General features: G+C 37.4%; 2 protein-coding genes across 8 annotated transcripts in view; both read left to right on the top strand.

Annotated features, from left to right (window-relative positions):
- Nca (neurocalcin homolog) overlaps positions 1 to 27,378 on the top strand; it is a 501,567-nt gene that overhangs the window by 135,981 nt on the left and 338,208 nt on the right. The window lies entirely within an intron of this gene.
- LOC135697568 (neuronal calcium sensor 2) overlaps positions 1 to 27,378 on the top strand; it is a 419,634-nt gene that overhangs the window by 127,854 nt on the left and 264,402 nt on the right. The window contains exon 1 of one of the 6 annotated variants that reach the window (XM_065217341.1): positions 15,783 to 16,985. The exons of the other annotated variants lie outside the window; for them this stretch is intronic. The gene's annotated coding sequence lies outside the window, so the exon portion shown is untranslated. Of the gene's footprint in view, positions 1 to 15,782; positions 16,986 to 27,378 lie in introns of those variants that run through there. 6 annotated transcript variants of the gene reach the window in all.

Below are 27,378 nucleotides of genomic sequence, written 5' to 3'. Positions count from 1 at the left end.
TAAAGTTCCTGGAATTTTTCTAAATTTAATTGAATAGTTTTTAAATTCTCATTTTTTTCCTTGACTTGGTTTTCCGTCGATCTTGTTTTCCGTGCTTGTCACCAACGGTTTTACTTCCCTTGATCCCGTGATCAGAGATGTTATGCCTCAGAGAGAGAGAGAGAGAGAGAGGAAAATCTTTTTTTAGCTAGTACGTTCATTTACTAGGCTCAGTCGTATGTGACACTTTGCGGATCCAAAAATCAGTAATGTTTGAATTTACTTTTTTTAACAGCAGTAGTTCTAGGATAGTATTGGGTACGAATTACTCATGGCGGGCTCGAGCTTAATGAGTAACAATTTCGATTGGAAGTAGCTAGGTAGGAAACTGGTTTCTGAAGCCTCCAGATACTACTCTCGGACGGTTGACCAAACCCTGGCTGGGCAGGGGTCAGTAGCACAGAAACAGGAGGATAATATGACTGGGACACAATGGCTGGAAATTGTATGGAAAGGGGAGGATGGTCACATCAAACTCTAACATCATACAAACAAAGGAATTGGTAGATCGCCGGCATGTAGGGAAGATCACGGGTTCCCAATACATCTCTTAATTCACGGAAGGGTTGTCTACCTCGAGCAACTAGGGTATCCAATAGGCGTGCTCTGGAGGCGTCATTACCCGGGTAATACCAAACTGCGTGAAATATGTCATCATAACCGGTTCTGCACGTACATATATTGCTGTCAACGAGGTTTATTCTGTAGAGATGTGCGTCTAGTGAGTAGTTAGTGGTTGGACATAAGTCTTGACATCACGTGAATGAAGCCCCGACTTACATCCAGATCTTTGAACCACGCTGTCGAAGAAACATTTGGAATGATGGAATCGAACCACCGCCCAAGAGAATTACTTATCCAATCGTTTTGCCAACTTAAAAGAGAACTCTGACATACTTATGGGAAAAATTCATCATGTGAAATTCTTCTATCATAAATATCGCCCACCTTTGCGAGAGATTCTGGGATTGAGTAATGTGAGAAGACCCATACAAAGGAAATCATATATGATCTTTCGACCACCAAACTCATCTGCTCCCTTACATTTGAAAGGAAATAAGATGAGTGCCTACCTGGTTTCATCGACCGAATAGAAAGGAAATTCTTATTACAGTAAACTCTTTCTAAATAGACATTTGCAATCAACGAGTTAGGAATAAATTTCGAGTTACAGTGGAAATTGTTTTAGTTTTACATGGGAAAAGTGGTTGAAGTAACCAGGATTTCCATCAAATTAGGGAGAATATCGTGTCCAAGAAAATGAGACTTGACTGTGTTTGAAATGTGAACGGAATTTCAACATAAGATTATTAAAATTAACAGCTCATGGACAGGGTTGTTAATTGATAACCGTCAATAATGTCAGTGTTAACTTTCCAACAATTGTTATTTTCATAAAGTTATTAAATTTCTGTTTATGACTACCACATTGTATGGTTAATTATTCTTCTGCACAGCAAAAAAATAATTTTGATATCACATCAAAGTGGATGCACTACAATCATGTCGAAAATTTCATGTAATTTTTATGACCACATAAATAAACAAATGCAGTAAAAGCAGCGTAATGTCAGTTCATGCATTGTATTAATGATAATTTTGTCCTTTTTAGCAAGTAATATTACACCATATTTTCGACATGATTGTAGTGCATCCACTTTGACGTGATATCAAAATTATTTTTTTGCTGTGTGAATAATAACCAGGAGAGTATGCTGACAGTGATAGATGCACATGAGGATCCTGTGGAGGTGCCAAGGTGTCTTTATCCTAGACAAGGGGTAAGCTCTAAATTCACTATAATCGTCGTCGTCGTTGGCAGTACTATTTGTATATTATGAATTGATTACCGGTCGAAAAATGCATATGAATTTTGCATATCTTAATCGTTTGCTACATACCTAAAGAGAACTTAATCGTAGTTTGACGTGAAGCGCTGTGGATTATGAAATGCTGGATGACCCTGGAGGGATCGATATTGCTTACTGAGCAAAAAATCATGGATTTAACCCCAAGCTCTTCCACAGCACAATAAATCGCCACCATCATTTGTATATTTGATATGGAACATTAACCTCGGAAACTATTTGCATATCAAGCGAAAACGTAGTCCTGTATTGTCGCGAAGCGTTATGGTTCTGAGATGCTCGATGACCCTGGAGGGATCGTTTCTGTTTACTGAGCAGAAAATCATGTGCTTAATCCCAAGCTCTCCGTCATGACTCTTAAAATTCATGATCACTAAAAAAATTAATATTTTCTTTCGATAGTCGGCTATCGAGAGATTAAATGAACAATTTTTTTTTTTTTTTTTTTTTTTTTATATCTTTATTAAGGAGACTTTCAGCCGGTGGCGAACAAAAAATAAACGATATATACTTTTGGTTGTATCGCCAATTTGAGGTCAACCTCTGAAACTATTTGAATAACAAACGAAAATGTAGTAGTGTTTTGTCGCCAAGTTTTATGGTTATGAGGTGCTCGATGACCCTGGAGGGATCGTTTTGCTTACTGAGCAGAAAATCATGGGTTTAATCCCAAGCTCTCCGTCATGACTCATGACATGACATGAATTTTAACATGATCACTAAACAAAATGAATATGTTCTTTCGATAGCCGGCTATCGAGAGATTAAATAAACAACAAATAAACAATACATACTTTTGGTTGCATCGCCAACTCGAGGTGAATCCTAACCGAATATCCTACCCAACCCTCCAACTCCGTGGCACTTATGAGGGTGTCGCTAAGTCGGTGGCCTCTCGTTAAGTAAGTACTACATCAACATTTCCTTCCCTATCCCTAGTTATGGTAAAGATGAGCGTGGCCGGGAATAGCGACAGTCATGCTTCTGTTACTCTTGTTTAGATTGGAATCAATGTTTACTCCCCAGCATTATTCCTGAAAGTAGTCTAACTAAGAATTTCAGAAGTGACGTGAGTGTCGCTAGTATCCAATCTACGAAGTATATCATAACAACGCTAACGCACATTGTATGGTTAATTATTGTTGTTTCGAATTATGTTACTATTGTAATAATTGAGTCTTGGCGTCAGAACAGGATCATCTGGAGTTCTTAAGATGCTGTGTTTTAGCTCAATCGTTATAGGTAAAAGCACACGTCAAACACGTGGTATCTACGTGAAGTGTACTAATTGGTCATTATCAATGAAAATCTTCACGATATGGAACGACATAGTTTCCCCTTTAAAATGTGTAGGTCTGGGGCCTCATTGAGGAAGTCGAAACGAAGCGTTTTTCGTATGAACGCTTGTATGAAACAGTCGTTTCGACTTGGTTCCATTATGTGACAAAAGTTAACATGGAGAAAGCTGGTTGCATCACTCAGAGATGTACAATAACGGAAAAATTGCATTGGAATTGGAGTGAACCTGCCGAAAACAGGCTTCATGGTTCATAATAAAAAAAGGCGTACGAGAAAAAAAAAAACCTAACATGGGGACAGGCTGGGCGTTGTGGTTAACATCCATGCCTCTCAACCAAGGTCAAGAGTTCAAATATCGTCTGCGTCACGTCATCAAGTTACGAATGATTTAGGTGTTCAAGTTACCATAATACAAAACAAAATCTAACACACCTTAGTTATACTGCAGGTTACAAGCAAGAACTCATCATTTGAAATAAATCACATTTATGTTTGTTACACGATCACCTGTATCAAGAAAAATCCTCATTCTAATTATAACAGTAATCGTCAATCTCCGTATCATCACTTAATTTTCCAAGTGCTATTATGGCTCATGGCACCATCAAATTCACTGAGATTTCCACTTACTCTCAATAGCGGTATAATTAACACCATTCTGAATGAAAACTGCCATCATCTACCGATTCGCCAACCCCACCACGAAGCTCGGTACGGAACCGGCTCCAACAGAACCGGGAACGATAATTGCATATAATTTAAACAGTTATTCTCAATGCAGCAACGCAATGACGACCGACGGTTGGTAATCTGATCGTAACGTGTCTCTTTCTCTCCTTCGGCTGGGTGGTGTGGGTGGACGTGGGGTTAGTTGGAAAGGTCAAATTCGTGCATTCCGTGCCGGTCTTCCCTTCTCCTCCTTACAACAACTACTAATCTTAGATCGAGAATAAAGCACCACCGACAGCGACCGACGGGCAGATGTAAGGAAAACATACTCCAAGAGCGTCCTATATGTCGGGGAAATGATATTCAAAAGCTTTTCATGCAATCGGAAAGCTTTCCAGCAGTGCCACCATCCCCCGTAGTGGGTGAAAGTTTTTAATGTCTACCATCAGCATCCGGAGAATGCTAATTTGATTAGCTCTAGTGCCAAACGGTCTGCTTTCTCACTCTCTCTCTCTCTGTTTGTGTGTGGGCAAAGAAGAGAACGACCAGACATGGCTACGAATGGGCAGCGGCGGTGTTTGTCTTTTCGGGGATGGAAGTGAATGGATTTGAGATGTGGCAGGAAGGAAGCAAGAGAGAACGAAGAATGGATTGCGTCTGAAAGTGGTTCTGTTGCTGAGTGTGAGATGGGTGCCCGGAGGGAAAGATAAACATTTGTTTTAATTCAATTTGTTCTCAGATTTTCCTGGAAGTTTAAGTGCCTGACTGATTTGACAAGGAAAAACGACCACTGACTTTGAAAGGGCTGAGATTGAGACATGTTTCGGGAGCAGAAGAGTTACTGCTTTGAGGGAGTTAGCTCCTTGACTCTGCCGCAAGATTGTTTGGTGTAAAGTTACCAGACGTTACTTTAAAGGGTGATACGGTCAAAATTTGGTCAAGGGAAAACGCGTGTAAATCGGTGAAATCGTTTATTTAAAAAATTAAATTAAATTTCTTTTTCAAGTTCAATTAGTATAAAACTCAGGAAAAATATTCAGTTAGGCTTCTGCTTTTCCAAATCCGAATTTCCGGGCCTTACGCTTGACCCCTGCCATCAGATTTTGTACAGCCACCTTGTCCACCTTCTTCGCCGCAGAAAGCCAGTTTGCCTTGAACTGCTGCTCGCCCTTAGCATTTTTTTGGTCTCCTTTAGGTTCCGCTTGACAATAGCCCAGTATTTCTCAATTGGGCGGAGCTCTGGCGTGTTGGGAGGGTTCTTGTCCTTGAGAACCACCTGCACGTTGTTGGCGGCGTACCACTCCATGGCCTTTTTACCGTAATGGCAAGATGCCAAATCCGGCCAAAACAGTACGGAACAACCGTGTTTCTTCAGGAAAGGCAGCAGACGTTTATTCAAACACTCTTTCACGTAAATTTCTTGGTTGACAGTCCCGGAAGCTATGAAAATGCTGCTTTTCAAGCCACAGGTACAGATGGCTTGCCAAACCAGATATTTCTTTGCGAACTTTGACAGTTTCATGTGCTTGAAAACATCTGCTACCTTTCCCCTTCCTTTTGCCGTATAAAACTCCTGTCCCGGAAGCTGCTTGTAGTCGGCTTTGACGTAGGTTTCGTCGTCCATTACCACGCAGTCAAACTTCGTCAGCATCGTCGTGTACAGCCTCCGGGATCGCGTTTTGGCCGTCGTATTTTGTTTATCATCGCGATTTGGAGTCACTACCTTCTTGTAAGTCGATAGTCCGGCTCGTTTTTTGGCTCGATGCACGGTTGTAGACGATACACCCAGCTTATTTGCGGCATCTCGGAGAGAGAGGTTAGGGTTTCGCTTGAAACTACCAGCAACTCTCTTTGTCGTCTCAGCGGCTTCCGGTTTTCGATTTCCCCCCGATCCAGACTTCCTGGATGTCGACAAACGTTCTCCAAACACTTTAATTACATTTGTAACGGTTGCTTTGGCAACTTTTAGCGATTTTGCCAACTTTGCGTGCGAGTAGCTCGGATTTTCGCGATGCGCGAGCAAAATTTTGATACGCTGCTCTTCTTGCTTGGACGGCATTTTGACAACTGAAGAGTGAATTCCAAAATCAAAATAGGAGCAACATTCTACACACACACACCTTCAAAATGAGGGGTGTTCAGGTTTTTTAAATGCAAAATTGAAAGAAATACGTCAAGTTGATATTGACCAAATTTTGACCGTATCACCCTTTAGAACAGTAGATTTCATTTCGTGTTATTCGATAACCCTAGCGTGCTGTGTTGTTCCTGGGAAGACTGACATCTAATGGTTGCAAAGCGGTTGCAAGATTTAAATTGGCTCTAACCATCAGCACCACTCCGATATAAACTTAACCACAGAGACAGACACCAGAGTGAGTTTTACCCAGCAGCTGTATTAGTATTAACTTGTTACAAGGTTTCACGTGCCCATTGGGAAAATTGAAATAGTGGCTCTACTTGGGGCACTATTTCTGTGGCATTTATCACCGTACCTACTGCTCATTGTTTCAATCTGCATCAACATCATCCCCACCCGATTTGATTACATTTTTTCTTCCATTCCACAACGAACTGTGTTGGTAGTGATGGCGGCGGCAACGCACATAGAATATGAATGTTTACAATCCGTGAACACGTGGTTAATCTGCATAACAAATGCGCCTCGGCTGCAACTGGGCTGGGCTGGGGGTGGCTGAGATTGAATCCAGCTGATGAGCAGAAGCTCGCTCGGTTTGTTTTCAGTAGTCAATCAGCGATCGGTAGTGTGGTGGAGTTTTAAAATTCACCGATGTTGTTGCGTAAAATATTGATGACGATGTCCAGAGGCAATCGAGCACGTCCATCAAAGAGATACATGGGCCAAATTCGAAAATTGGAAATGGGCCATTGAGCTTTTGTCTTGGACATTTGGAGCCGACTGACTACTCGTGGAGCCTGCCGTGTCTGTTTAATGACGCACGTTGCATTTTTTTTCAATGACGGGTGTACGGCGGTACGGCGCGAGCTGTGTGAATCACGTTCTTTTGACTTCATTGAATTGTGGTTCAATATGGGCTGACAAAAGTCATAATTTCGATTGTTTTATTTACGTTCGTGAGCTGCGTTTTATTCGTGCCTTATACGAGTGTCGTTATTGTCGTTGTTTGTTTTCATAGCGCGTTAGTTTGATGTTAATCGATGGTAGATTTCATTGATTGTGGGTTTTCAAATTGAATGGCTATTCAGTGTGAAATACGTTTTCACTCTTCTGACTTTCGACCCCCTCATTCAGTTGCAAAATATACTTTCAGAATTTCGAAATTAACTATAAGGACATATTCATCAATTCAAGGGCACGACAAAAAGTCCTGGAATAAAAATAACGTTTTGATGTCTGAATGGGAGTGGGAAACGAAATTGTTATGCAGAACAAGTTTGTCGTGCAAAAAGTTATTAATCAATTAGTATTCAGCATTTAGTGGGGCACCGCTCAAGCTCGCTGTTCTCATACACACGTCAATGATAAATGGTTAATAACATTTAGCACAGAGTCCAGTCGATTTAAGGTCTTGGACAAAGTTTGATCCGCATAGCTTGCTCAAGCTTAGTCTCAGGTATGGTGGCAATATTGAACTATTTATGAATATTTGACAGGCAAATTAAACTCGCCGAGATATCGTAATACAGCGACGCCGGTGGTGTAGTGATAAGCGTGATTACCTCTCACCCCAGCAGGCCTGGGTTCAATCCCAGTCGGCGCCGCCGGGATGTTCTGAGGCATAAAATCTCTGATCACGGGAAGTAAAGCCGTTGGTCCCCGGTTCATGAGTTGATGAGTCGATAAGTAGGGTCCAGGTGTGGGAGCTGCCTCCCTGGCGTTGATAACATTGGTGCTCAGCACGGAATACAAGATCGACGGAAAACAAATCAAGGAGAAAAAAAAGATATCGTAACACGTAACCAAGTTCGTTCAAATTTAGGAAAATAGTTGGATACCTTAACACAAATCGAAAGAGCGGTGGTGGGTAACAGGTTTTTTTTTAGGATTATGGCACTGACGAATTTTCAGTAGCTTTTTGTGAGGAAAATATTAATGAACTCCATTAAATTATTCTTATTCAATCATCATCATCATCATCATCATCATGTATCCTGCACACTCCTGGCGGTGCATAAGGCCACCTTGAAAGATTTCCATCCTGGGCGACTGTGCGGCTTAGGTCGGTTTCCTTTCGATTTCCTTTATTTCCTTGTTGAGGCTCCACCGCCATAAGCCCCTGGATCTGCCTCTGTTGTAATTTCCTGCGTTTCCTGGGTTTCAAGTACAAGGTTATATCCAGGATGAGAATTCATAGTGACTTCTGGAAATAATATAAGGGGAATTCTAAAAATGGTTTTTCCATGGCATTTCTGAGTCACCGTTTGTAAAATCATGTAATTTTCTGCGATATATAGCGCACATAAAATTAACGCTAGTCTTATTGTTTATCACATATTAGCTTATTGCGTGCTCTCAACCAGTGTTTGAAAAGTTCACCAAAACTCAATATGAATCGCGAACTTTTCCCTTGGTGAACTTCGTGAAATATCGCGATCTTTTCCAAAGCTGCTCTCAACTTAGTGTTCTAGATGCACTTCCACAGTTATTAATTGAGAGCTTGCGATGCCTGTACCATTTCTGAATTAGTATTATTGTGTGGCAAATACAATAATGCTCTATTCCCAGTTTTTACAAATACTTTCATGATCATGATCTCCATGAACTGTTGTGAAATTTGGATGACAAACATAACATTACATCAGGCAATTCTTAGAAGTCAAGAGCAATTTGTAGAAGTTACTAGACGATTATATTATTTCAGAGAACATAAAAATTCAGGGAATGTTATAAAACTTCAAGGAGCTTGATTCCTTTGAAAATCTTTTCAAAAATTTCTTTTAATTCTATTCAAAACAGCAAAAAAAATTCGAAATTTTATTTAAAAACACCATGGAGTATTTTAAAGAATTTGTTTCTAATTATCAACAATTTTTTTGCAATCAATTTTGTTGGAGTTCTGTGAAGAATCTTTCGCACTAGGGTTGAAATTATTGCCAGAACACTCTTAGAACTCTGTTTCTTGTTGAATTCTGATCATAATTCTCTTGGAGTTCTTCTTAAAATTCATCTGTCATTTTCTCCCATACAAATCTACTCAGAAACAATTAGGAATTTCTAACAACTCCTTTTTAAATCTTCTAAAATTACCTAACAATTTAATTTAGAACTTGTATTTTTCTCCACAGAAATCCCTCCAAATGCATCTAACAATTTCTAAGGATTTCATGTCAGAATAATTCTGAAATTCTGCACAGAACTTCTCCTTCGAAAACTGTGTAGGAATCCTTCTCAATATTTGTTTGAAATCAACACCTTCTTAAAACGGCGTTCAAAATTCGTTTCTTGTTGAATATTAACAACCGGGAATTTTTTTAAGATTTGAACCGGGAAAACCGGGAAAAAACTGGGAATTTCAAAATGAAAATTCAGTGGTAGTAGATTTGGAAACTTTGTGTACTTCTGTACTTCTATAGTAAATAGGAGTTCAGTTAACTTTGAGAAAGCTCAGCGAAGTTTGTACAATTTCAGTGAGCTATAGCAGATAATTTTGTAGAAGTTCATAACATTTTATAGAATTACAGCTCATTTTAGAGACGTAGCAATTCAGGAAATTTATCAGATATTTAGAGAACTTCAAAGAGCTTCAGAGATCTTTGCAGGAATTCAGGGAGCTTTGTAAAAATTCGGGAAAACTTTGTAAAGATCGAAACTTTCTACAATTTACGGGAACTTTGGTGAAGTTTAGGGAACCTTGTTTGATATCAGGAAACATTATAAAAGTTCCGGGACCTTTCTCTTCGGGCACTTCGTTAAACTTTAATGCAATACCTTAGGGAATTCCGTAGAAGTTCAGGAAGCTTTGAAGAACTTAAGAAAGTTTCTCGATATCGATATTCTCAAAAATTAAGGATTCTTTATTCAGCAAAACAATTCGAGGACCTTCGTAAAATTTAAGCAAAGTTTGTTGAAGTTCAGTAAATGTCGAAGAAGTTCATCAATCTTCTTAGAACTTTAACGATCTTTATATCAGTTTAGGAAACTTTGTAGCTTTGGGATCTTCGTTTCGCCAATATATCTAGGAAAATACTTAGAGATTTTTTGTGTGTTGGGATTTGAACTACTGCAACCTTAAGGGGGATTTCCGGTTCAATATTTTCAAAAAATCGATTTTTTTTGTATGAAATCAAAGCTAAACATGTCTAGAATATGTGGGTAAAAGGATATTTCGATCCGGCAAATATTTACGTCGCTACAGGCCTTTGAGTGCATCGACCTCCCGAGCGGTATGGGTCGCGCAGGTACTTTAAACGCGTTTTTCTCGAAACTACATTTTTCAAAACTGCGAGCACTCTAGCTTTTGAACAGTTCAACCAATTGACTTCGTTCTTTGCTTCCCTTATTGAAAACCAGGGCTCTACAATTTCGAAGCTCTAAAATGAACTCGTGTTTTGTTTCTCTCATACATACGTGTTCGACGCTTCATTTCTATAACGCCTAGCTAGACTATCAGCAAGAAACGAAAATAAAAAAGAAGGACGCTTGGAAGGAAAGGCTGGCTGTGGAACTTCTCGTCGTTGCTTTGCTCATCGCTTTCAATGTAAATAACGTCGATTTTCTAGTTAAACGAACTTCATTATGGCTTTCAATCCCCTTTCACGAACACTCTATCGCCGCTCTTTCAATTTGTTTAAAATGCGTTATGTCCCGTTTTCGATCATTTTTTTAGATAAATATATGGATGGAAGATAGATTAGAAATATGACGTGTAATCTTCAAGTGTTTTGACGTGAGAAATGCTTTAAATGTGTTATTTCATTTTCCGTCATATACGTCATGAAACCTCTGTTGATGTGTTTCATGAAAGAGAAAACTATCAAAGTCGAGCGCTCTTTCGCTCATCCATTTCGACGAAGCTTGAAAGGAAGACCAATGGAGCGACGGGAGAAAGAGAGACAAGCGATTGAACATTTGTTTGTGCACGCCGACTGAGGTTCTAGAATGCTGCGAAGCTGTTCGACTTTAACAGAAAAAGAAAGCCAGCAGTCTCTTCGTCGCATCGATTTGGTCGATTAAAGCTGATATTGTGACGCCCTGTTGAAAACACTTTTCTTCATGGAATGAACTATAGACTCAAGGAGAAATGTGCAATTTTCGATTTTTCACAGCCTGTCAAAGTCAAAAAATCGACCGACAAAAACGACTTTTTTTTTCAAATGCCCGCCATTTTGTCAAATTTTGCGATTTTTCAAAGATTCTAGTTCATTCCATTCTCTGAACTATACTCTTCAAGAAACTGAGCCGATTTTCTTTCTAGGTGAGAATTTGTGACCTCTAGGCTGCTCGCAGTTTTGGGAAGTACCCGCCGGGTAGCCGCCATATTGGACGCCATTTTGGATTAATTGACTTGAAAAAATTCTCAGTTGTAGAGCAAGAATGAATAAAGATTTGAGAAAAAACTCAGGTCTCTAACTCTTACCAGTTCCCTGGAAAAAATCCAAAGTTTAGGTCAATTGAACCGGAAATCCCCCTTAAGGTTCTACAAAGGGTCATTATTTTGTTTACTTCTTCTTTTTGAAATATTCTTCGATCATCATTTTCTAAATGTATTTGTAAAATTCATTGGAAGTGCATGTCCCCACGCCAAAACTGCCCATTTTTCATAAATATCAACTGGTCTGGTGAGGAAAACTTAACCATCTCTTTTCTTCCTTCATTTCAATACAACAGCAAATGTGATGTCACACTATCTAGTGGATAAGAATGTAGCAGACAAAACATAAGCATTGCCAGACTGCGCTGTATGCAAGTTTGTTTAGACCCCTGAGCGGGAAAGTGTATAACAGTTGAATTCAATCTTCTGTGACTTTTTTAATTGGACCGGTAAAATGTTTAAAATGGTCATTTATGTTTTATTTAATCAGTTTTTGATATTTATCCACCATTAAATACATCCACTCATCTATGTTAATAAGGCAGACTTGTAATTAATTGTTTTAATAAACTTAAATTCATTGCTAGAGGCAATACATCTGGCACCGCTGTTTCAATGATACTTTCACGATTGCTAGCAAAGCAGTAAAGTAGAAATGGTTTTCTTTGTGATGAATTTTGTTCACCAAGAGTTTTGTGAAGCAGTTGTTTTGAGTTTCGTGTATTCGATTGCGTTTAAATGTGCTATACTTCGAAGAACACAAGTAAGTAAATAATATATATGTATATGAATATCTGTGTAAACTAATGATGATGATTTTATGATATTTAAAAAAGAAGAAGAACACAAAATTACTTACCCTTTGTAGAACCTTAACGACCTGATCTATTGTAGTTTACCCCTGTTTAGTATCGCATCTGTTCAGGACGACGAGTTACCATTTAGGGTAACTGCCGTTGTTGCCTGATAATGTGGAGTACCCCAATCTGGTATGATTCTTAGACTGAATTCAACCTCCATTTGGGGAGTTTTTAACCAAATCTCAGAAGGACTTAGTATGCTTCTGTTGAAATACTTAGAGATGGTTCAGGTTCTTTTCGGCAGTTTATAGAAGTTAATGGATGGAAAAAATATATGGATCTTAAGATATTCAGAGAACTTTGTAGAAGTAGATGAGTTATGGAAAATTCGTACAAGTTCAGCAAACTTGACCGAAACTCAGTTGTAGCTATCGAAACATTAAACGTTGTAAGCTATGGAAAATATTTGAAGTACTGGGAACTTTTTACAAGCTGACGGAAACTCCCAGGAGTTCGTCGAACATTCTGCATGTTCAGGGAACTTCATAGAGTCTCAGCGAATTTCAGATAAGCTCATTTGGTTTGAGTTCATGGAACTGAGTTTATCTTCATGAAACTTCTTGAAAGTACATGAATCTTCGGAGAAGTTCAGGAAACGCCGTAGAATTTTGGAGAACTTTGTTGATATTTATGGATTTTCAATGAGATCTCAATAAATTTCTCTGGATATTTGTTAAGTTGATCAAGTAATGTTCTGAAGATCTGTAAGTGTTCAAAATTTCAAAATATCCTTCCAAGGCGAATTTGGTTTTGATTAGAGAACACTTAAAAGCCAAACAGCTGTTCAGTGGTTTAAATAAAGTCCTCTGGATTTTTTTTCAGGACTTCAGGGTGATCAATTATTATTATTAAGCTATTCATCTGTTGAAAAAATTCAATTTACATATCCAGGTAGTCTCCCACGATTGCTAGTTGATCAGATATTAGTGAGTTATTTAAACAATCTCCTGCTGATAAATTTCACCAAAGTCTTCATTATTCAAGTCTTCGGGTTGATCAAGATAAAAATCTGAAGATCTGAAACTGTTCAAAAATCAATTGACTCTCTCAAAATGGCAGGTTGGTCACGAAATATTTAAAGGGTCTCCAGCTGATCGTAGATTTCAATAAAGTTCTCCGGATATTTTTCGTGGCTTTAGGTTGTTCTAGTATTACTCTACTGAGATAATGCTGAAAAAGATTCCAACTATATTTTATAGACAATTCTGTAGAGAAACTTTTGCGAATTCTTGATAGAATTATTTTGTTTTCGAAGAGCATTGTGAAGATAATTCCTGGAGTTTTCTGGATAATTTTCTTAGTAGTTTGGCAAAAAGCTCATAGATTTCCAGATTATTTCATGAAAAATCTTGAAAAAGCACGAAACAATCCGGTGAAGAGTTTTAAGAGATAAACAGGAATTTGATTGAAACCTTAACTTTTTTAACTAACCTATATTAATCGAATTTTATTTATATAAATTCTAAGTCTGACATCTCGAATATTTCTCTTAGAATGTTGAATATTTATGCATGCTCAGAATTATCTGCATTTTTTTTAGTAAGAGCTACCAGAAATTAAGTCTGAGATCTCAACAAATTAGCAACGTCCTAGAAATTTGAAAATGTGATTATTTTCCTAAATGATTCCAGTGTGAATCTTATACAATATCTAAGCCTCAGACACATGATTTTTGATTAACATCACTATAACAAAAATCTTTTCTCAATTCGATGCCCAATGTCCGGCATTTTTAAAGTTTTTTGTGACTTTAGATTCTTGAAAATATTTAATAACGCAGATTCTAGCCAATTGGATTTACGACGATTTTGCGAGAATAAGATCTCACACATCTTACTGTTACATTTTTCAGACTATCGCTCTATCTCAATCTATTCAGAAATTTCTGTGCCAATAATCTGTTTTTGGGATTAGGATCATATAAATTAGTTCTCAATCGATTTGTCTCAATTATTTCTGTGCATCTAGAACACTAAGTTGAGAGCACGGAATAAGCTAATATGCAATAACCAATAAGCTAGAAATGCGCAGATGAAGAAGAAGAAGAAGAAAAATAAGAAGTAGTTTAAGGAATTTCCTCTAGAAAGCTCTTGAAATTCACGCTACATTTATTGTCATACTCTGAATAATCCTCGCGTGAGTTTGCTTTAATTTATTCCTATAAGTTTCTTAATTTTTTAGAATATTCCTCTGAAATTTTTTGCAGGGTGGCAACTCAACCGGGAATTAACCGATAATCGAAACAAATCGGGGAATATCCGGGAGCTTCAATAAAGTTTATCTTTTGGTGATATCTTATAACAAACGAGTTGCCTGATTACTTCGACCTTTAAAAAAAATCATAAGTTACTTCGGACTCTCAATCATGTTCGAAGTCCTGAGGAGGGTTTACCGATCAGAATTATAATGGGGTTTGACATACTTTCTTGTAAATATTGAATCTTAAAATCTGGGCAAAGTCTCGGATCATTAATTTTTTTTTTTTCAAAACCAGAGTATTGAATTTCTGATAATTTCTATTTATGAAACTAGATTCTTCTACTAGATTTTTATCAGATCGTTCTTCTTAGAATATATGTAAAGGAAAGTTTCTCATGAGTTTCATTAGAATCATCCCAAGATGTCTCTGGAGTTGCTTATAGGATTCTCTTATAATTCTATATTATATTATAATTCTCATAATTCTCTGTAAACCACTTAAGGAATCCTGTCCAGAAATTTACTTTACAGTTTTCGCAGTAATTCTCGCGAGAATGCGCTTAGATTTGTCTCCATAATTCTCTTGAAAAGTTACACTTTGGAAATTTACGCATGGAATATTCCTAAAAAAATCCTGAAGAACTTGGACGTCTAACAGAATTGTCATGGAACTATCGCCTAGATTTTGTTTTCTTACTGGAAATTCCCTTGAAATTTCGCTTAACATTCCCAAACCATCCTTCCAAAAATTCATTTAGTATTCTCCTCTGGATTCATTCGGATTTATTCTAAAAGTCCCTTTGAGATTCTTCTCAAGGTTTGTCAAGGATTTTCCTAGGAATTTCATAGTAATTCTCTTATAATTTGATACGTACTTTGATTTCAGAACTTAAAACTGCTTCGCTTGGGTCAAATGGTATCTGAAATAATAATCTATGTTCCAAGTAACAGTTTTGCTTTTATTGTGCTTCTGTACAACATCGGTAAAGCTGGTAGTGTTTCTGGGAATATTTTTATCACATTTAGCTGTTTCAATCAAACCGGGAAAACTTAGTTAGACATCTGGTAAAAATGGGAATTCTTAAATCGAGTGGCCTCCCTGCATTTGGTATACATATTCCCCTAAAATGTGGATTTTGCATCAGCATTTCACAGGAGTTTTACTCAGAGCTTGAAACTCTCCCGCAAATTCCATGATGTTATGAATATATGGTGCACAGGTAGATTTAGGTTAAGGAAACGCCACTGATTTTGATTCATATTTTGATTTTGTTTCATATCTTGATTTTTATTTTTAAAATTTTCCGTATCTTACAAACATTTTTTAATAAGTTCTCTTATCAGTTTCAGAAAATCAAATGCATCGTACAACTACTTGAGCTAATGTAAGAGGCTAATTCACCTCACCCTGTTAACCGCATTTATCTATCCAATCGGCAAATTGTCGAGCTCAATAATAAAACTCGAGATATGCTTTGCCATAATCTGCTAGCACATTCAAAATTCCGGTGACACAGCGATAGCAACCAACCGAACTTCATTCCATGTATTTTCTTGAAGGCCGAAATTCCCATCCAAAACCGGGAACCAGAGCACTTTGGCCCCAATCAGATCTCCGAACATGTTCATCCGCATAACATGACATCATACTACTGTGCCATATTTCGGTTGACCCTGTTCGCCAGCTGTGATTTACTCACCAGTAACGAAGCCTTACGGCACCAGATAGAATTGTTATACCTAGTTGCTATTATGATATCATCCCGTTGTAGCTCGAACGACCTTTATTCGCATTCAAGTACCTACGTGTGGTTCATTTAGATTCAATTTTGCTACGAATGCCGATGGAATTGATAGCGCAAGTTTAATTAAAATCGATTGCATTACCATCTAACTTAACCGACCATGCGTCTCCATCTCCACAGTTGAGGATTCCTTCATATCGAACCGGTAGCTTTTTCTTAGGTGGAGCTTTGCGCCTCGAAAGCTTCTCCTGATGGTGGAAAGTTATCGAGAAAGGCTTTTCCTTAGTTTCGTCCTAGCGAATAAGCACAGTGCTGCTGCGTCCGTGTGAGTGCAAGAAGGATGTAAAGGACTTTTCCGCTTCCTAGTGCGCATCTTTGCGGCGCATCTCGGCTCTTCTCTCCCCCAGGACAGGCTGCCTGTTTGCTATTATTGTTCGCTCATCCGCTCACGAACACACCTATCTCCGAATGGTATTCTCACGAAGAATTCCAGCCCACCAGAGCAGCTTCCGTTTTTCTGAGTTCTCCTTCTGGTGGTTGACAGGTAGTTTGCCATTCTCGAGTCAATTGTTTGAGCTGTAAATTGCGATTCGTGCGAGTGCTTTTTAGCTGTGTTAGCCTAGTGGAACGTGCATTATAGTCTGATAATTATCCGGAAGCTGTAGCGTTGATTGAATTCGTGCATTGCAAGTAGCTAGGGAAGAATCTGAGCAGAAACGCGTATTCCAATAAGGGCTGGGAGTTCTTTGTGATCCGGTTCAAGTTCGATAGCGGAGCAGAGGAAAAAATAAGGTTTGTTGATGGTGTGAGTGCTGTTGGTCGTAGAATAGAGCTTTGAGATGTACGGTTGTGTGAATGTGTTATTATGGGGGGAAACCATGGCAGACCAACTGAGAGTGAGGTGTTTTTTGTAGTCAGCATGCTCTCACTCTCTGTCTAGTGGGTTCTCTAGGGGCTCCGGATTGGCACGGGGGATTGTTGTGAATGGTGTGCTAGGGTGCACCGATCAGTATATCGCAGCAGAGGGTTTGTAATCGAGTTGGTTGTTTAAATTTAATGAAATCTAAAAAATCTAAAAATTGAATTCTACGCATGCTGCTTCAGTTCAATTGTACTAAATCATATTATAAGTATTGAATTGTATGTTGTCTGGAAATTTTTATCATTCTTCCATAATATAGAAATATATTGAAGAAATAAGATGTAGAGAACAGCGCTACTTCGTCGTAATCGCTTATTTCCGTTCTTTAGATGGTACGTTTATTGCGATACTATAGTTCGACAGTGAGTATGCATAAGGGCGTATACGCGATTATCGATTCTCTTCATCGATTGTCTCTTTGCATTGCTACAGCTAAGCGAAACAATTTTCTAGAATTTGTTTAATGCAGAGTTGTAACAGGTTGTATTAGCTATCGGAAGCAACATCAAACAACCGAAAAACGTTAATTCTAGCGAGCTATTAACAAAAGAGAAAATTGACGGCGAGAATCGATCATCGCGTTTACGCCCTTATGCATGCTCACTGTCGAACTCAAAAGCTACAAAACGAAGCCTATAAGAGCGCAAAGCATTAACATTTACACCCATTGTTCTCAAAAACAAAAGAAACACTCGTAGCGAATCACTTTTTCCCGCCTTCCTTCGTATGACGAAGGAAATCCAATGGCTTTTATATCCGTTTGCACGGAATTGAAACTCGTAAGACGAATTTGGAAACAAGCAGCAGTGCTACGTTTTTATCAACATATAACCAATTTGTGCTTATTTATTAAATCTAACGGTACACATGGAACGGGAACATGCCATTTCTTTGTTCAAATCCGTTCGAAAAAGAGCTGTAAAACGTGGGTTGTGCTTAGTAGGACGGTAATTTGATCAAAAACCCTATCTGGGCTACGGAAAGTCATCCAAATTTAACCTGGTTTTGGTTTCTCCTCTGTCCTACGGAATGCAAGTAAGAGAATAACATGAACGCTGCCATGCGTCACTGGGTCTGCCTTTGCTAAAAGGTCCTGCGGAGTTCCAATCCAGCACTTGCTTGCAGATTTGTATGCTGGGACGAAGTGACCAAAAAGTTCACCGCAACCAAATGGGCTCTAATTTTGCGAGAATGATCAGGACGTGATTTTGAATCATTTGAGCTTTTGTGACGCTTAATCGATAATTCGAACCACCTTACTCTTTATACCTTATCGTTATCGATTCATTTACATGTAAATAATATGTTCTAGGTTTTCCAAATCGTTTGATGTACTAGATCAACGATGTTTGGGACAGTGTCCTTAGGAACGAAACATGTCCAAACTGATTAATGGAGTCTATGTGCATCAATTACGATCCATTTCCACGAATGTGAAAGATTCTCCAACGCTAGGTATAGGTATTGTACGTTCTACAGACCGTCGTCTTAAAAGTTCAATTTTGTATGTTGCTTTAACCTTCCTCTGGTGTTATTTTTTTTTTATAATGAATCCAGGCCTCTGAACTGGGAAACCCCTGGAGTTTGATGGGAACCTCAACATATATTTTTATACCTATGTATATTAATCGAATGTTGTTAATACAAATTCTACGTCCGATATTCTCGCATATTTATCTTAGAATCATTAATATTCCTTCCAGTTTGGAATTCTTATACCAAAAATTAAATAAGTGGATTTAAATGGAAGATAACATTTTTTGCTGTTCTATATTACCTATGATCGTTTCAGAAATTTTTACCCCACCATATTCAGTTTTCATAGACAAGATCATTGAATTTTTTCTCAGTTGAAGTCTCAGAATCTTGATTTTTTTTTATTAATCCTGGATTTTCAATAAAAGTGTACGGGAACTTGAAAAATATGCTATGCTTGATTTAACTAAATTATTCCTTTGGATCTTATGTCAAAATATCTTTGAAAATATATCATGGACAAGGAATCAAAAATATCTCCAAATGACAAAATGACAAGCGATCAACGAACCGAATAATAACGCTATGTCAGAAGTTCAAAGCGATAATGATATAATCTTCTTCGTTCTTTTTCATGACAAGCAGTCCGTGCGACACAACTCACTTGGGGCAGTAGAAGGAAACGAGCAAATTGTTGGCAAACTGCTTCACGAAGTAGAGCCGAAGATGATACACGTGTGTTAATGGGAATTTTTTTGATATGTCTTTTCTCGATTCATATCAAGCTATGTCCTCATCCGTGTATATTGCAACAAAGCAGGCAAGCAATATATCATTATCCTTTTACCACTCGGATCGAGCTATGTTATAGAGCGAGTTTGTCATGGTAGTCGTACCAACCGTTTTGTCTGTATCGTTGGTTGCTTTATATGTTTGGATTCGCTGATCCTGGAACTTCGTTATGATCATTCCAACATGTCTTTAGAGCTATTTTCAAGATTCCTTTCAATAATCTCATGATTCTATCCGCTATTCAAACCTTGAAATTTACTCCATATTTAGTTTCGTATTCTCCATGATCCTCGCGAACATTTCCCTAAATTTCGCTCCATAATTTTCATCAAAATTATCTTGAAATATTTGCCAGAAGTCTTTTAGTATATCCTACAGAATTTAGAAACTATCCTCGGAATTCCATCATCAGAACTCCTTTGAAATACTCCTCCAAGTACCCTTGCCGAGAATCTTGGAATTTTCTTGAAACGCTTTTTGGGCTGCTCTGGGTCCTTTCTTGGAATTCCCTATGTAAATTTCTTGAGGATTTCCTTAAACTAAGAAAATTACAAGAAAATTTGGAAATTTACTCAAAATTCACTGTGAATTCATCTTCTTGGAACTCTCTAGCAAATTCATTGAAATTTTCTTAGAGATTTCCCTAAAATTATCTTCAAATGAGGTTGGAATTCTGCAAAGAAATGTTGGAAGTATTTTCAGAGGTTTTTGTCTTGGAATTATTCCTTTGGAGTTCTCCTCAGAAATCTCTTTGACAGTTTGATTGACATTTAAGTGATTTTTTGGTCGTAGTTAATCTTTTGAGGTAGTATCAGGATTGTTATATCATGTGATACCATCATTATGTTTGTCGTAGGGTTCACTTGAATATATTTCCGAATTTCCTTGAAATGCTCTCAGAAATTCCTTCAGATTTGCTTAAGAATTCACTAGAATTCTTCTCATTACCCCTGTAATCAGAACTTCTTGTAGTTAATTGTTAGTTCTCCTTTCAATTTTATTGAAATACTTCGCAAAATAACCTGGAACTTATATTTCAGCAAAATTTCTTTGGACTTCTCCTCAAAACTCATTTGGAATTCTCAACAAAATTTTCGAAATATTTCTTTAACGTATCAGAATTTTCAAATTTTGTCCAAACTTAAAAGTCAAGATCTTTTTTTTTTTAATCTGAGATGTTGAAAATAATGCCACGTTTGAGATTTCGAAACTTAAAGAATGTGAAAAACTGGTTTTACCTCGAAATCTGGCAAACTTTTATATGCAATTTTCGAAAAATTTATTAATCCGAGATCTCAAATGCTATTCCGTAAATCTCAGTGTTTTGAATAGGAATTTCTAAGTTCAATCTATCGCTTTTATAAGAATCAGTGTCACTCCAGTCACGATCAGGTTGACTGGTCCAGGTCCCTTAAATTATAGGTTTTATTTTTGCATTATTTATTTGAAGGTTAGGTTATATATATTAGTATTTAGTCATCCACATGGTGGACTGCTCGTTTGCAATGATTTTCCAAAATAATATCAATATTACTTATTCAGAAGTTTCAGATCCTTCCAAACACAAATATAAATCTTGATGGTATAAAGTTTATGTTAAAAATCCGAAATGGCTAGCGAAGCACCAAGCAGCCCATTAGATTGATAAACACACTGAAAATTAAATTTCGTATATACAACGAAATCGCTCGTTTGTTCTACGAATGTATTCACTGTTTTCTGCAACGAAATGGGATGGTACATTGTATGAAACTAGTTTTGTTAGAACTGTCACACACGCTTTCGCTCCACCCAACCATCAGGCTACAAGTGTTGGTTTTAGAAACCGTAAAATGTGGTGTGTGTTAGTGAGGAAATAACTTCATCATTGGAAGGAATAAACATGACAAAAAATAAAAATAGGCTCCAGACCGGACTCGAATCATGAACCTTGCGATTGTCAGATCTGCGCTTTATCCATCGCTCTATCTGTGCTACGAGAAACGGTAAAGCTAAAGGCAAATAAGAAGCACTCATGGAACGGTAATTCGATTTCGTTTGCTTTTTCTGCTGCTTGCATGTATTTTTTTTTCTCTGACGTAAAACCACCGCGACCAGTAATTTAATTTATTGTGGTAGCTTGCATGTGGTCAAACCGACAAAATTAAAAAAAAAAGTATCCCATCTCCAACACACAATCCGCACTTTAGGAGATAATAAGCGCAGTTGTTGGTTTAATTGTACGAAGATGAATTTGTATATTATACGAATAATGCGTAATATTGGCATTGATGACAGGAAAAACGAATGTTTCGTACCATTTATGAAAGATGTGTTGTATGTACGATATTCATTTATACGAAACGGTTTTCAGAGAAATAACGAAAATACATTTTCAGTGCAGTAGTTTTGTCTCAGCTTCAGAAGCATATAACTTCACTTCTCCTTGTCCTCTGCTTTGCTTACTCTGCTCTTTTCAGAAAGCGAGTAATGGCAATATAGCCATAAAAGGCTAGGGCAAGATTTATTGGATTCTGAAGCATCGCGTTTAAAACCTCGATTTTCAAAATGTTCTTTGAAGTTATCGCCAATCGCTCCTAAGATATCGGAATTCCACTCACTTGGAATCCTCTTCTCAATTGTTGAAGAATTTCTTTTAAGTTCACCTTTTTTTTTAAGTTGAGCTCAGAATACGATTTTTTTGGTATTTGTCTGGGAAGTTCCTTAGTATTCCTTTTTAATTATCCTCAGCATCGTTCATACTGGCGACAACGCTCTAATGTGACAACGAAACCTCACCCCCAAACTCCTCCTTGTGACAATGTACCCCTCTGACCTCGGGTAAGCCGCGAGTATTCGGCCCAACTCCTACTAGACATAGCATTTAGTGAATTTAGTTAAAAACAATGAACAATGAGCTATCGGCTTCGTAAAGCTAACGCGATTGAGTCTTTCAAATAAACGAACTGAATAAAACATTAGCCTCAGAGCACTCTTTAATTTTTTAACTATAATTCGTTTGAAATTCTCTCTAAAATTCACCTACTATTCTCCTCACAATCCTGAATTCTCCATGAAATTCTCCATACAACTCACTTGGGATTCTTCTGATAATTCCTTTGGGCTTAATCTCAGAATTATCGTGGTATTCTAGTCAGAACTGCTTTGATTTTTTCTCCGAGTTTTTCTCAGTTTTTTAGGAATGATTCAGTATTAATTTGTAATTTTAAAATTTCTATAAAAACATTGTACAAATTATTAAAACCCTCAATATTTTTGCAAGTTTGCAGAATTTTCATATAATTTATGTTGGTCTAAATCTTGGATTTTCTTCAAAATGTCAAGCTTTGAGTATTTCTCTCAGTTCCAGTTTGTCGAAAAAAATCAATTCTGTTATTTTTTGTCTAGACTCTAAACAAATGTACGAATCTTGTAAATTTTCTTATTGTTTTTAAGATTTCTGTTAGTATAGATCAAGGTGGGTTAATCAAAATTTTATGCTCTGAGATCTTCGTATTAAGTTCAAGATTTATAAAACAATTTCTCAGATTATTCTCTCACTCTAAAATTCCCATTCAGCTCGATAGCGTTCGGTAAGTGACCTTACAACATTTCACGATTCTGTTACTTTGTTAATTATGGTGCTTTGAAATCATCAGAGAACTTGAGCTTAAAACAATATTCAAATTGATTCGAAGTATCTCTGGTATCATTTCAACTCTTACTTTTGTTATTTGTTAAATATTGACTAACGGGAAAATTTTGAGATTTAGCCGTGAAAACCAGGGAAAAAACCTGGAATTTCAAAATGATTCACCGGCCACATGCGTTAACATGTGTAACATTAGCAGTTCTTTACAGATACAAGTTGAAGTTGACTACTTCTTCTAAAAACGAGCAGTTATTCGAAAGATATTAAATATCGAGCAATCACACTGAAAATACTCTAAGGTCTTTTTTCTCTCTTGGACCTGACTCTATCTTTAACCGTGAGCTGTTCTTTGATTGATATCAACTATTAAGCAACCCGACTGAAAATCCTCAAATCAACTTCCATATTTTGGAGTCCACTCTTTCTTTTAAACACGAGTAATTTTTTTAGGAATAGAAATCTTGAATTAGTTTATGAGAAGTTCCATTGCAACATTTATTATATGTCTATTTAAAAAAGAAGCAGCTTCATCGAAAGGCTTCACAGTCTTAATACTAAACATAAGACAATGGATAACACTCAGTAGACCAGTATGCAAGTTTCAGCGGCTGGAATGGGAATCAAAATCTCACTCTGTGGCTTACGAGAGCCTATATTAGCAGTTGTTTTTAGTGATCTTGGTCATTTATTTCAAATCATACGACTTTTTGTCTTATTGACCTTTTGATTTTTCACTTGTTGTTATTCATTCTGGCTTCCCGCTGATCTGAATTTATGCTTTTGCGAATCAGCGAATGTATTCGCAAACGCGTCTAAATACGAACACCCAACGGGAGTGATAGTTCATGGTGTTAACAACAACCGAAGAATTTGGATTATTTTCTAATGTCAATGTGCCTCACAGATATACCAGTGAATTATCATCTCTAAAACCACACGTTTTATTTCTAATGATGATGATGATGGTTCCACCTCTTACCTCTACAAAGGTTTGAGCTGGACGATTTATCTTTAATATAATTAAGCATGACATTCTAACCAGGTTAACAAACAAAAAGATGATGAATTCCCTCAACATTTTTCGGATGCTTCACAGTGATATAAATGTGGAAAAGCTTAGGTGTCCAACTCTTAGTTCGCTATTTTGTCCACCTAAAATATTCATAAATATTACAAGCGATCAATGAGTTCATTAATAATCAACAAAGTATCTACACTGCAACCTCGTAATCTGATGCTATCATAATTTTTACCAATGTCAAGAATTCTCACGAGTCCCCGACATTCAGCGAGAAAACTTACTACTAATTCAAAGTATCTTCCAAAATGGTTCAAAGTTTATTTTTTATTATTAAATGTTAAATTCAATCCTCTGTATCCGTAATACGTGTGCGAGGCTCTAACCTTTGTAGTCTACTACAATGTTTTATCAGCTACTAACTTTGTCAAGATACATAATTTGTCAATTCATTTAAAAAAATCACTGGATAACATTAAAGTTGACGAAGTGAATACTATTCCATCTCAAAATCAATCGCATTATTTTATTCTGCAACCCCTTTATCTCGATATTTGTGTTGCATTCAGGGTTGCTTCGACTCCCTTGCTATAAAAAATTGTTTTTCGGAATTATGAAATCGTTAGATGTTATTAAGCTAATTGGTACTTGTAAGTTACAAGAAGAGATTGTAAAGTATGTGTTTGACTCATACAACCAGTCATTTTCGCTTTCAGAGGGTCACAATCTGCGATTTTATTATTCGTGACCGCTCACTCTGAGTGAACGCTCACGAGTCATAATATCGTTGATTGTGACTCTCTAAATGCAAAATTGACAGGTTTTATGTGTTAAATATATACTTTTCAATCTCTTCTTTTAGTTTACAAGTACAAAATATCATTATAGCGTCCAATGATTCCATAATTTCAAAAAAACATTTTTTATAGCTAAGTGAGTGGAAGCAAGCTTGGTTGCATTCGCTAAAAATAAAATGGAAGGGTAAAAGTCTAGATGAGGAGAGATGACTGTTTTGAATAGCTGTATTTTACTGGCAATTGTTAAATCGTGTTTCAATGTACATAGACTTCCATACTTCTTGGCAAATTTCTTGATGACATTGTCAATGTGAGAGTTGAACTTAAGTTTGTCGTCAATGATCACGCCAAAATATTTAATCTCCCGAACGCGATCAATAGTCGCATCATCGATTACAACAGAGACGTTATCATTTGCTCGATTCCGCGAAATTACCATGGATTAACTTATATTTAATTTCAACTGCTTACACTTCAATCATCTACTTAGAGATTGCAAATCTTTATTCAAGTGTGAGACGGAAACTTCTTAATCCTTAGCTGCAATGAATAACACAATATCATTTGCAAAAAAATAATGTCGTAAAATCGTAAAGCACGTCTCAATTCATTAATATACACCATAAGTAAAAGGGACTCTAATACACTTCCCTGGGGCACTCAAAGGTTATTCCCCACCGGACTGGAAATAGACTCATTGAAAACAGTCCGGAAATAGAACAGTTGAGTTCTGACAGATAAATAGCTTTCAGTCCATTTATATGCAGTACTCGTAATTCCAAAGCGCTTGATTGTACAATAAGAGACTAGATATTGTTTCAAAAGTGCGTTTCAGATCCAAAAAAACAGCAACCGTCGGATTTTAACGCTCCAAGTTGTCTTGCCAATTTGCTAACACCAAATTCAACGCGGATGACTTTCCAGATATCCTGATTGTTCTGGTATCAACAAAGTGTTGCAAGAGGTGCCGGTGGTGTAGTGGTAAGCGTGATTGCCTTTCACCCCGAAGGGCCTGGGTTCAATCCCAGTCGAAGCCGCTGGGATTTTCTGAGGCTTAAAATCTCTGATCACGCATTCCTTCGGAAGGGAAGTAAAGCCGTTTGTCCCCGATCCATAAGCTGATGGGTCGATAGGCAGGGCGCAGGTGTGGTAGCTGCCTTCCTGGTGTCGGTAGCATTCGTAACAGTAAAACAGTAAAACAAAGAGTTGCTATTCAAATACTCCAAATACTCTATTGGGTGCAACATGTTGATGGGACGCAACTCTTCGGGTTTAATTGTTCCAGCAACTTATTGAATAGGAGCCACTAAAGATTCCTTCCAAATTTGTGGCACATTTCCAGTCTGCGATGGTCCAAAAATAAGGTCCAGGAATATGTGACCAATGGCATGAAAGCAATCTTGAATAACTCTAGCATTAACATTATCTACTCCAGCCGATTTTCCTAATGAAAAGCAAATAACTCTTAGTTCATCTAATTGGGTGAAAATCTTCAAGTCTACCATTACTTTTTACTGGCTGCTTTAATTCGTCAGGTTCATCGTCCACAATGGGTTGATTAATCAATGAAACACTGTCTTTTTTTTTTCCTTTGGTTTGTTTTTTCCGTCGATCTTGTTTTCCGTGCTGAGCACCAATGCTACCGACGTGCCAGGAAGGCAGCTCCCACACCTGGACCCTACCTATCGACCCATCAACTTATGAACCGGGGACTAACGGCTTTACTTCCCATCCGAAGGAAGGCGTGATCAGAGATGTTATGCCTCAGAACATCCCGGCGGCGCCGACTGGTATTGAACCCAGGCCTGCTGGGGTGAGAGGTAATCACGCTTACCACTACACCACCGGCGCCGTTATGAAACACTGTCGACAAAGTAGTAATTAAATTAAGATGTAATTACTTGTTATGACATTAGAATGTCCCTCTTACGTTTAAGACGCAAAAGATCCAAATTGTACCAGCTGTTCGAGTTTTTCAAATAAACAAATTTTTGCTCAACTAATTGATTGCTACACGTTTTCAAAAATCCACGCTTCTCTCAACAAGATTCACAACAGCCTGTTTCGAATATTTCCTCCAGCACTTCAATTTTACTAAGCCATCGTTATTATTGATATAATCTAATACATTAATCACTAAGGTCTCACGATCGCTTGGTTTCAAATCAGTATCCGTAACTGAACAAATGAAATCAAAATTGGAATAAATGTGGTCAATTAAAGTTCTACTGTGCCTGGAAATACGCTAATATTCATCTACCGTTTTTTTTTAAATTGTTAAACTCAGCTAAACGCTTCAAATGATTCGAATTGTGGTTGTCACGCCAATTAATATTAAAATCATCAGCTAATATATTTAATTTGCTAGAACCAAGGAATGTCTCGAGCCAGTTCTCTAAAACTTCATCAAAACGCTGGTTACTAGAACTGGGAGAATAATACAAAACACCATAATTGCTCATACTCATGCCGCACACAACTGTAATACACAAGAACCAGTTATCATCGATAACTTCGTTGATACGAAGCTCGAATTGAATTAATTGTTT

Source organism: Ochlerotatus camptorhynchus, unplaced genomic scaffold (assembly GCF_037179485.1).
Source record: "Ochlerotatus camptorhynchus isolate MF236.1 unplaced genomic scaffold, CSIRO-AGI_Acam_v1.1 ptg000074l, whole genome shotgun sequence".
NCBI lineage: Eukaryota > Metazoa > Arthropoda > Insecta > Diptera > Culicidae > Ochlerotatus > Ochlerotatus camptorhynchus.
Note: the sequence above shows the minus strand (reverse complement) of the source record. Positions and strands in the feature narration are given on the sequence as shown.